The 12,967-nt window shown below is 42.2% G+C and overlaps 1 protein-coding gene across 5 annotated transcripts in view; it reads right to left on the bottom strand.

The window, feature by feature from the left end:
* The window catches only part of grm8a (glutamate receptor, metabotropic 8a), a 308,183-nt gene that overhangs the window by 247,251 nt on the left and 47,965 nt on the right, over nucleotides 1-12,967 (bottom strand). The window lies entirely within an intron of this gene.

Here is a 12,967-nt window from a genome sequence, read left to right on the forward strand (position 1 = left end):
TAAAATATTCCGTAACAAAAAATCAAAGGCATCAAAGTAAATATAAAAAAGGGGATAGTCTAAATGCAGTAATCAAATAAACGCTACTTCATGGATCTATTAAGACTCGCACACCTCAACCTCTTGATTCTCGTGGCAACATACAAAATATTGCTTTAATATTCTCAAAATAGGCAATTTCATCTTTCTATGACCCAATACTCCCACTGCTACAGGCAGGTGTCGTATTGGGGTTTTTGGTAACAGTAATGAGGTTATGGCAGGTGTTATGATCCCTATACAACTGGAATATTGTCCTATGCAGATGAATACAGAAATGCAGTGTGCGTGCCATTGTCATCAGTGAGTCTTTGCTTTTGTGGTACTAGCATCAGAAGGTTTCAGAGCAGATGTGGCAGGGTTACGTTAAACCACGGTAAAGGAGATTTGTATGTATTCCGAGAGCTACAAGTTTAGCCTCACGAACAAACAACTTTAAAAGTGAAAATCGTATTTTCTATCATTCTAAAACATTTGGAAAAGCCAGTACCCAAAGTGTTTCCTCATAATGAATAAAAGACAAAAAAGAAAAGGGGGAACTTGAGCAAAACAAAGCCGATGTCCAATGTCAGACTGAAAAAGTCTACGTGCGCCGATTGCCCGGCCAGGTTTTCAGCGTGCCCGTCCTGACAGTCAGTGTCACATGTTTCAGATTCCTAACCAGTCTCTTGCCTTCTATTTTTGATGGACAGGACTCAAATCTGGAGTGGCACGGTGGTGCAGTGGTCAGCACTGTCACCTCACAAAAAGAAGGTTCTGGGTTCGACTCCCCGCTCGAGCACAGGATCTTTCTGTGTTGAGTCTCCATGTTCTCCCTGTTCCTGCGTGGGTTCTCTCTGGTACTCCAGCTTCCTCCCACAGTCCAAAGACATCAAGAGGGGACGAGGCTGACTGATACTCTAAATTGACCGTAGCAGGCTCCAGATCACAAAACACGACCTGAAAAGGACACAATATAAACACGTACTCTTATTCCATTTAATAGAAACTTTTACAGTATAAATCTGGAGACAATGATCAAATTACCAGAAGTGAGCAAGTTTACCAGCTGGTGGGCAGCTGAGACTGCTGCTGTGTGGAGGACCTATGACATATGTCCTATGTGATAGGCGTAGCAGCAGGAACACAACGTAGCCATGTTAGGTGGAAATTCGTGTTCAAGCTTGCAACTTGTACAGTGAGACATGTAAGGCCAAAATTTTCCACTGGAGAAGGAAATAGTCCCAAACAGCAAACCTAATCAAACACTTAAAACTCCATCAGCCCCTTGAATCAGAATCATCAGAATCATCAGAATCAGAATCCTTTATGAATCCCCGGGGGGAAATTCTGTTGCTCCAGTTTTTAAACTTGCTCTTGAAAGTACTATAAAAATAAGAAATTTCAAATTACAATAATTAGTAAAGTGCAGACTTTAAGAAATAAGATAAAGTGTAAGAATAAAGTATTTACAAAGCACAGTTGTTTGTTAGAGCTGCCCTGTTTGAGGAAGCTAACTAAGGGAGAGTGGCTAAGGCTAGTAGGCAGAGCTCAGAGCAAAGAACTGGCCTGCAGCCTCTCCCATTCCTCATTGGCTTGTCTATTCAACTGCTTTTCTTCCATAAACTCAAGATATGTCAAACACCACTGCATATACAACACATTTTCTGAAGAATTTTATTCATACCCCCTTCCAGTATGAGAGCACTTTGTTCATTTATTCTTTTTTGAGCGTTGTTTCAGTCAGAAAAGATCCAGAAACCTCGTGCAATTTTGGGGCAACTGTAAGAGTAATATTTTCCATTGAAGAATTTTAACATTTTTATATTATGTCAAGTACAGTTCTTCGACAGAAAATTGGTATCGGCAGGTCCCACTAAGAAAAAAGTGGAATCAGCCTGTTAATATCGTACATCCTCACCTGGCACGGGTCCTGAGAAACATATCCAAACTTTGCCCTATGCATTTTCCTCTTTTAACAAACGGAATTACTGTCCTCAGCATATTGTTGTCACTCGAGTCTGATAAATTATTATTTGTATTACTAGAAGTGAGGGGCGGCATGTCTCGGAGGTAGCGTGGCTGTCTAGCAACAGAAGGGTCGCTGGTTCGATCCTCACTTCCCCCAGTGACCATGTTGAAGTATTTTACAGCATTTTACTTTAGCTCTAGTTCATCTTATTTGATAGATTTATCATTTATGACGATTTGGTATCACATTCTAAAAATAGACTCAAACACCCTCTTGCCTCTCACTTACAGTACTCCCTGAGCCAAACTTTCACTCATGCATAAGTAATGAGAATTCACTCTGTCCATTCCTCTACCGGCCTGTCTCCATGTCTCACATATGCTGTTTTATCTTTCTCTTTGCTACAAACACTTAACATGAGGAAAGTCTCCCTTTCTCTACCTCACAGAGACACAAACACACAGACACGCACACACACACACACACACACACACACACATCATCTTGCCTCATCCACTTATCTTCCAGCAATCCCAAGCAGCTGTGATGTGTTGACTTAGAGCTAATCAACACCCGAGCCCACCCCTAGAGACACTGCCCTCATGTTAGCTGGCAGCACTGCAATGGCCTATGATTGTGTGAAAGTGTTGGTGGATTAGTGTGTTCGTGTGTAACATACTTTACATGCTTGTGGATGACTGCAGATGCAGAGACAGAGAAGACGCGCACGCGCGCGTTTGTTTGTGTGTGTGTGTGTGTGTGTGTGTGTGTGTGTGTGTGTGTGTGTGTGTGTGTGTGTGTGTGTGTGTGAATAATTCTTTCCCTTTCTGGCAGGATGACACAGAAACAAGCACTCAAGTGTACTCCAACTCTCAACTCTACCCGGTGTGATTGCATAAATAGAAAGTGCCAATTGAATGCAAGCAGCTCAAGTCACCGCTGCACTATTCACAACACGTTCTGATAGACAAACAGGTCCGCCATCTGAATCTCTCTGAAAGCATCTCAGCAGTGTGTGCGTAGTGTGTGTGTAGGGATGGAACTCCCTGTTTTGCTATGAGTGACAAAGTGCCCTTTATATTTGAAACAGTTATCTATGTTTGTATTATCCATGTGTTGGGACTCCACAGCATGTTGATTGACATAACTCACCGCAGCTGTTGCGATGCGCCGCCATGAATAAGGCAATGTTGACGCAGACTAGAAACAAGAATGCGCAACATGTGGAAGACTTAGTTTGTGGTGTAAATAAACAGTGGTATTCGCCTCAGTGATCAGTCCTTTGGCTACTACATAGGGGGCTTCTGTACCCCCTTAAAAGGTCAGGCTGCCATGCAGCGGACCGCAACACTGCTGGCACACTTATCACCCAAGGCTTCGATCCCGATTACCACAGACAATTCAGACTATGCAGTCGGTGCAGTGCATTAACAGTTGGTCAACGGGGCCTGGCAGTTGCACCCCTGTGAGCAGAAATAAAGCACTTCCAATCAGGAGCTCCAAGCCCTCTACTTCAGCGTCCACCATTTCCATTTCCTGCTGGAGAGACATGATTTACAGTGTTTGTGGACCATAAGCAGCGGATGTTCCCTGCTGCTAAAACAGCTGAGCCATGGTCAACCACAGAATTGCCTCATTCCTGATTTCCACCAGAAAAGGTGTCATCACATTACAGTCACCAAAGCTGACCACTGCCATTTAAGACAATGCTTCAGGCACATACCAGAAGCACGTTGGCCCGCCAGTTTGCAAGGAATACACAGTGAGTCTTTTTTGATGGAAGGTGCATCAAGCAGATGGAGAAGGACAAGAAGTCCCCACAAGAATGGTAGTGAATCTGGTAAATTTTCAAAATAAAACACTATGTGCGGACTGAAAATCACAAAGATAGACTGTATATGACTTAATACCACCTTCTCCAAGTACACGAGACAAGCACATAAAACATGAGACAATGACCAAATTAACAGAATCTGACCAAGTAAAACACAACTCGGCTGAATCATAGAAAAGCTGCAGCGGAGTCATGATCGGTGTGTGGTGACCCACACACCTCAGAGAAAGAGTGGGGTTGCTCGCATAAAACCGGAAGCACAGTGTGTGTAGTGTTTGGTTTATGGTGTCAACAAACAGCTGTGTGAAACTGAAGTATTCACCTGAGCAATCACACCTCGAGATGTATCATTTTTTTGTTTCAAAGTCGCAACCTTCATCACCCCAAAGTGTCACTCTCGCCAGCTAGAGTTCAACTGCCAAAACACCGCTTTTCATCCAAGTATTAACTCTTACTACAACCAAAATTCAATGCCTAAATTTCCCCTGTGTGCTGTGGAGGCCCTCTAGTCTGCCTAATGGTTCCTTCAGTACATCTTATTTGCTGGATTTATGCCGGTAATAATCCTTTAGTATTTCTTTGAGGTCCTCTGATTGTCCTCAAACGAGCGTTCCAAGCGAGCCACAACAAACTAGATTTATCATGTTAGGTCTGTCAGTACACAATTTCAGGCCCTTAGCATTAGCTGGAGCCCATCTACCTTGTAGACTTCCTCAACTTGTATATGATGACTGATTAACTTTATGTCATATGTCTTGGGGCACATTGGAAATCTACCACCACAAAATAAGAGCACAAACTAACAAATAATTCAGCATACACTCCGTTTGACACCACTGAATGACAATTGCTGTTCGGCTGCGGCGGAAGAGAAGAGATCCAAAGGCAGACCAGAGATGTCAAAATGAATAGTTTATCTAAGCGTTGACAATCTGGCAAAGACTGGATGAAGAGCCGGGGTAGATATACTGCTTGAGTCGATTCGTGGATGGGTTGCAGGTGAGTCAGGGTGGCAGCTGGCGTTTAGGAGGATGGCCACTCCCAGGCAGAAAGGACACACAAGACACGAAAGGGGAGGGGGAAAAGGAGGGAACAACAAGGAAATGAGGAGGCACCACTGGAACTATGACAGTAGCTGACAATGGAGACAATCAGCACAGGTACAATTTAATCAAAACTTTGGGAAACCCAACCAAAAGTTGCCAAAGCCAGTCTTTAACGCCTGTCTGCTCTCCTCCAAGCCCTTTACACATGCACTCACACTCCAGACGATTAAAATCCCAAACTTTTTTCTCACCTGGATACACCGTTCCAAACAGACTCCATCTTCCCCCATTTCTGCTCATTGTCATTTATGATGAACCAACGATGAGTAATGGGCTTCCCCCAAATAAAAATCTAAATGAAAAGAAAGGTTACGCTTTAAAATTTAGCGAGTTGATGTGAATGTTTTTCCTAAGAACAAAAAGTTATTATCATACAAACTTGCTTTTATACGGATAATATTGGCAAATATCAGCTATTGGTCAAATCAGTGTCACACATCAGCGCATTGGATATCTGCAAAAAATTCAACATCGTGCATCGATAGTTTTAACTATACCTTTTAAACAAACCTTTTTAATATATTCATTTATTTCAGACAAATTCTTCACCGTATGTAAATTCAACCCAGCTACATAGGGGTTCAGTAACTTGCACAAGGACAACACAGTCGCCTTTGGGTACTACATAGCCACTCTTCCGATGAGCCATGCCACAACTATTATACCCAAATTTCAAATTTTCCTTTAGTTTGCATTTGTCCTTCCATCCATCCATTTTCTTCCGCTTATCCTGTTAAGGGTCACGGGGGGGGGGGGGAGCTGGAGCCTATCCGAGCGGCTTTCGGGCGAGAGGAGGGGTTCACTCATCCTGGACAGGTCACCAGTCCATCGCAGGGCCAACACATAGAGACAGACAACCATTCACACTCACAGTCACACCTACAGTCAATTTAGAGTATCAATCAGCCTCGTCCCCTCTTGATGTCTTTGGACTGTGGGAGGAAGCTGGAGTACCAGAGAGAACCCACACAGGAACAGGGAGAACATGCAGACTCCACACAGAAAGATCCCAGAACCCGGAACCTTCTTGCTGTGAGGCCACAGTGCTAACCACTGCACCACCGTGCTGCCAGTATGTATTTGTCCCTCCACAATATCCTAATGTCCACATAGAAACCCTATATTTCACTCTAAATGTCCCTAGCAGAGACCCACTGGGAAACTAACATATTCCTGTAGTACACCTAACTGTCTCTCTCATACACCGAGATGTCCCTCTAATATGCCTTCGTGGCCCTCTGGTTATCCATGTGCATCTGCAAAGTAAATCCAGGGTATTTGGGTCCTTTTCTTTCTCCTGTAGCTTTTCCTTCTGTCCATTCCTTCTTGTCTTCTCTCCATATTTCTCTGTCTTCATCAATGTCAAATTTATTAACCATGACAAAAGGAGAAAACACAAAAAGAAGCCCCTGTCATTCAAAAGTGCACTGAATGGAAAAACTTTGACTGCTTGGAGCAGCTATCTTCAAAACGAGGAACATGATGAGGAGAGGAGTAAAATACAAACAATGTGCTTAGGATGAGGGCAGGCGAAGAGGAAATTAACTGGATAAAGAAATAACTTTATTTCTTGCCCTTCCAAATGAATTTCAAGGCTTCGCTCGGTGTTATGTTGCCATTCACGGCGTAACAGCTTCCGATAAACACAAGAGAGGAGGACGCCTCGTCGTCACGTGGACATGGACAGACATGATGAGAGGAGCGAGAAACAGACTAAAGAGAGAACAGGGATTCGGAGAAAACAAGTGTAGAAAAAGAAGTGTTCCTTGTACCACAGGGTATACAAGAAGAGAGCCAGGGTAAACAAAACAGCAAGAAAAAGACAAGAGAAATGGCGCTGATGGGGACAATTACATATTACTTCTGCTGGGTGATTGTCTGATGACAGTTAAATTTCCTCAAATCTTGCGGAAGAAATGTGACAGCAGGGAAATTGGATTGTTGCTTTCAGAAAAACTATAGATATTCTCTGATAGAAAATGTCTGACTTTGTAGATCACTTTCTTTATCTTTCCCTTTACTTGACAAAAGAAACAAACAATGTACCAACAAGAACTTTAAAAGGTGCCGGTATTCCACTCTCCACGATAGATTCATCTCCACAGTAAAGATACGTGACTGCTATAAATCTTCTCATTTTGCCTCACGTTTGGCCCGTAAATGTTCAGTTTCACCTCATACACTGTGGGAATTTGTCAAAAAGATGTACGACGTCCTTAACTACTATATCAAGAGTTGAAACAAAGCAGATACGCTCGACAAAATATCAAAAACACAATAAATGAATCAATCCTGTCATGGTATTGAATCGTGTTTTGCTTCTTTCACAATGACTCTGATGACTATTCCTTTGACTACATCCGCCCGACGCACTCCTTCCAATCATCTCATAAAAGCTCATTTCAGACTCAGAAACAGAAATTCAGTTTATCACTAATTCTATTTACCCGTCTGTCTCTACAGGACCATAATTACCAATCCGGCTTCCGCTAAGGGGTACAACCATAAAAAATTGAGGAGTATCTTCTCAGAATCCTCCATTGCTACATAAATCTGGGTTTTATGGTCCTTTCACTAACATTCTCCTCTTCCTCTGATTGGCTCTTACCTCAATCCATCTCACTCCATACACCTCACTTAGCATCATCAGGCTTTATTCCCCACATGCATGGAAACTCTACGTTTCAGGTTTAAACCTCTATGTGCAGTCATGTGTGGCAGTGGTGTTGTTCTCCCACCAACATCTTGCTGGATCTTCTTTTATCATTTTGGTCGGCGTAAGATTTGATGATTTGGCCTTTGGAGCTTGTTTTAATCGAGGTTTACGCTCTCCAAACAGTTACTCTGCTCGATTCCATTCTTTCCAACTTGAATTGGTTTTGGGAACAGTGAAAAAAAAAAAAAATCAGATATGCAACCAAGCCAATTAAGCCGGAACCCCACCAGAACAAGACATTCAGTACCACATAAACAACTGTACTGCACAATGACCAAATGGATCCTCACCTATCATACACATGAAGTAGAAAGTATTAGCCAATCAGAGGCAGAATAGAGCTGAGGGTGGATCTTCTGGTGATGCATATGTAGTAGAGTTATGTCCAATTCCTTTTTTGGTCGGAGAGCAAGACCTAAAATGTTGCCTAACTTGCTCAAATATGAATAAGTTGTTGAACCAACTGTACCTTGCAACCATGAGAGCAGCTGAGGATTCGGTAAATAGACTTAAATCAGAGTTACTAATGTTAAAACCATCTAATCTGGGACATCTTGTACTGTGTTTGACAGAGACAGCAGTAACTTTAGCAGTAGCAGCCTCGCCACTGGATTTAAAGAGAGGACACTCCCAGGGGATGAATGTTTTAGGTGGTAGAGAACTTCAGAAAGTTTGAGAACCACTGGTCTACTGTTGCAAGAAGGAAAGCTGAGGGAACTCATCTCAACGCCAAGCTGATTTATAGTGGTAGAGATGAGCGTCTGCAAGTATGTGACACAAGACAGAAAACACACGAGACCAAGACAGAAAACAGAAACACTGAAGGCAAAAGCCAAATTTGTTTAAGTGACATTTGTACACGCACAACTGTTGTTAACCTGTTTTGGATTGGACTATGTAGCTATCACCCAGTGTGTGTGTGTGTGTGTGTGTGTGTGTGTGCGTGTGTGCGTGTGCGTGTGTGTGTGTTTCATCAATCTGTAGATTTGTTCTTAGGTATCATTTTATCCAATATAACAATATAACCAAGTGCAGGGGTGAAACAACAGTGACCTGCACCCCATTTTTTGTGACATTTAAGTCCAGAAAACCACAAGAAAGAGAAATTGCAGGAGGGAGACAGGTGGGAAGAGCCTGCTCTAATAGAGTTGGTTTGCGTGCACACACACACGCATGCACGCACGCACGCACGCACGCACACACACACACACACACTCAAACTCTGGCCCAGACAGTTGTATAGGTTGCCCATAGGCCTCCATAGAGCAAAAGGGCTTGTAACAAAACCAACCATCTGTGACAAGTCTGAGGAGAAGGTCATTCTACAGACACACACACACACACACACACACACACACACACAAACCCAAGACATGCACGCTGCCATTGGTATGTGGGAAGGTCCCTCGCCGCCAACGGCTTTTAATTCTCCCCTTCTGTCATGCCTGACTGGCACCAGAGGCCAACACACAAGATCCAGAACACCTACAAACACACACACAAACACACAGATTTTTCAGTCTGAATGTGAAATGAGAGGGTAACACTCAGGAATAATGAAGAAACATCACGATCCGATTCCCAAATCAAGCATCTAGTGCGTGACTGTCCAAAAAAGTTGGAAAGTTCTTCTTGGACGAATGCAAAACTGGCAAATAAACTGAGAAAAATGTTAAATTTAACATGTAATATGACTGAAATTGATCGACTGAGTCTTTAAAAGGTCCCATGAAATGAAAAATACATTTTCCTAGTTTTAATCTGCCAACATATAGTTTTCATTTTCATAAATCGGTGTTCCTGTGATCATTTATCTTTTAATATATGCAAAATATGTCAAAATATCTGAGAATCTTTGCTCCAAAATCCAAAACAAGTTAAACGACTGATGAGTCAACCTGGACTAGGGCGTGGGCAAATTTAGCATCGGATAAAAAATGCTTTTGATTCCCCTCCCCTGTCTTTAATATGCACCCTAAAGATTAATTTCCTTTGAATTTACTTTTTAATACAAGCAACTGTTGTTTTGAGGGTAATACAAACTCAGAGAAATGGATCAGAATTTAATTTCCCAGGTCTGATTTGGACATTGTGGAGGGCACCAGATACCATTTATCCACATTCGTTATCAGAGATTCAACCAAATTTATGCACATTCAACGCAAATGGCTAATGTAAATGTCAATCAAAAATTAGGCATAAATCCCCTCCTGGTTTAAGGATTTTATTGGAAACATGAAAATATGCAGAAACTATTGGCTGAAAGGTAACACTTAGTGATCAAGGCTGCAAAATCTGTCGTCCATCTGTGGATTGCGTTCCCAAAAATTACAAAAAATGCTCTTTGAATCAAAAATAGTCAGCTACAACAGATACGAAAGAGGCTTTATCAGACATTTAGGAGATCACAGTACTTCTACGTGTTGCTCCTTGAACCTTGTACACGTGACAATTCAAGACACTTTCTTTTAAACCAACCCTCACTGTGGTCGTGAGGCAGCTTTGCTTTGCATTCAGCTCAACTCTTTCATAACATATGCACAGACACGCTCCCATCTCCTCCTTCCTCCCTCACACACGCACGCACGCACACACGCAGGCACACACCACACACACACACACATATATATACACTCTCTCTCCAAGCCTCTGTAGGCCCAATTAGACAGCCATAATTAGACAAGAATGAGAGGATGGAATAGAAAACAGCATCCATTTTTTAACCTCGACTACATATTCCACTGCATTACCATCCCTAAACATGGCAGAGAGCAGCGAGGAGAAGTGAGTACGGCGAAAGCATCGGCAGGTGAAAGGAGGGGCAGAGGAAATGGAAATATAAGGAGAGAGAGAGGAGGAAAGACCAGAGGAAATTAGAAATGTACCAGAATGATGAGAAGGGAGAGGAGGAGTTGGATGGAGGAGGCTGCAGATATTAAAGGGGTGTGCATGTTGTTGTAGTAGTTAATTTAGGAGAAGTGACTTAATCATTCAAAACTGACGCAGCGATTGCGTGCGCTCCATTAATCAGACGGACACATATTTAGACTGAAATATTATAAGTTGGTGGATTCATGTCAGTGCAGCCACAGTTTTAAGTCCTATTCTCATACACGCACCGCAGCGGAACTGACTTCAATAAGTCAACAGGACATCCAACCGAAGATTACTTCTCTCCGAGTGTTTTGGTTTGTGCTGTGGTCAACCAGTGACTTTTGACCGAAATGGTTGCTTCGAGTGCCTCTGAAAACATAAACACACACCTTCGGTAGTTCTGAACTCAAAGGCTAAACACAGCAAACTTGTATTCTCATCATTTCGTGAATTTCTGGTTCATATTTTTCTTACAATAAGACCCAATTTTTTACTTTTATTTTTTTTGCCCAAGTATACAACAGCAATGAACCGCAGCACCATCTCATGGATAAATGGCAACACTATCGAATTCTAACATCGGAAACTTCATTGGGTAAGTCTTGGTATGTATGTCTGGTGGGTAATCGATTTCTGTGTTGAAATAAACGCCGTCGTGTGTCGCCACCTTATTTTGGATCTGTTAAATTTTCTGGTGTAAAAATCAAATCCCCGTTTACATCTGCATCCGAAAAACTCTTGTTTTTGTTTCCACACTACACTCTAAAAGGTATGTCCACTTACTTCATATCATTCGTGTTCCCCAGTGTTTGCAACCTTTGTTGTTGTTTTAAGACATTTAAAAAACTTGAGGGATGAATCACATTCAAAATAGAGGAGCACACTAATGATGGGTCAAGCCTGTATTTTTAAAGCTACGAAAAAATATAATCACAATATGAATATATTTTTGAGGCTTCATTGGATTCTAGAAAGAGATATCAAACAATACAAACAACAGGGTAAATAATAGTGAATTAAATCATGATTTGCCCTCTGTCCTGCATAGCCCAGTAATGATGGGAAGGCTCATTATCCTCTTCTTTTAATCAAATGTTTTGTTTAATTGCTTTTTTTTTCCCTCCTCTCTCTTTTTCTGTTCTTAAACAGCACACTGTTGTTGGGTGTATTTTCTTTTCAGCATTTACTTTTGGCATCGGCTTTCGTTCTTGTAATCATTGTGGACGTTTGCATTGTGCCGGGTTTGTGTCTAGATTGTGTGATGGTGGGATGTTTTTATGTTTTTTGAACTGATTCGATTAGAGTGGAAAAACATTGTGATTGCAGTATAATGAGATGGCATCAGGAGCCTCTGAGGAATGCATTCCATGAAATTCCATAATTATGAGATATTAGGTGTGATTTACATAGTAAATTGAAATAATAATACAGTAATGGTAATTCATTCACGAGTTTGAACGTTTCTTTCATAACTATCTCATAATATTGACTTGTTATATGAAAATACTCATTTACACTCATAATTCTGCCTTGCTATCTCATAATTACAACTTCAATCTCATAATCATGCATTTTTATCTTAGAATTAATAATGAGATCTGTAAAATCAAGGGTTGTTTTTGATAGAATTTTTATCTTTGTCTACAGAAAGTGGGCTTCCATATAGATAGGCAAAGTGGTAGAAACTTGCCAGTGGCAAGATGAAGGCTACGTCAACACGTACGTCCACTGCTATTGTGGTAAAGCTGTTGTGTTACCGTGGGATATAGCGACTTTAGGGCGCTCTGAAAGGGTCAACTCGGCATTTCGAACCGCCTTGACCGACTCGCCAAGCGACCAAGGTGTTTAGCGGCTCGGCTCAGCTCGGCTCGGCTCGCCTGCAGTGTGAAAAAGGCAACCCGCGTCGCCTCAGGTTTCATGCGACCTTCCTGTCGCATCCTGATTTTATCACTTTGCTGGCTGTCGTGCTTCACCCATAGCTTCTTCGGCTCCCTTCCAGACTCGCCAAAAACTCCATCCTCCTTCACTGCGTTAGTGCTCGGACATTTTCCAATCTGCACTGAGTTTGTATGCTTTGCAAAAGAGACAACATTGCAATGCACGCAACAACAACGCTAACGTTCAACTCAGCGAAGTCCATGTTGTCGTTTGTTTACCTCTCACACTGCGTCCGAATTGCCAAGTAGGTTGGATCGTAGGTCTCAGAGTAGGTCGTAGGCTGTCCGAAACCACAACTGGCGTGAGTAGCGACCTACTTCGCAACCTAAATTCCAGCCTAAACACGCCCACATTGTAGGTCAGTTCAGGTGCATCCTACGGAGCTACCTATGGCCCACAATGCACCGCGGACTTCTTCTTCGTCCCCTAAAAACTTGTGGACCCGCAAGCCAAGTTTGCGCCACCAACAGTCTCCCCATTCTTATGCAACATGAATATCTATAGTCATT

Source organism: Aulostomus chinensis, chromosome 4 (assembly GCF_037954235.1).
Source record: "Aulostomus chinensis isolate RoL2024-O1b breed Wild chromosome 4, RoL_Achi_v1.0, whole genome shotgun sequence".
Lineage (NCBI taxonomy): Eukaryota > Metazoa > Chordata > Actinopteri > Syngnathiformes > Aulostomidae > Aulostomus > Aulostomus chinensis.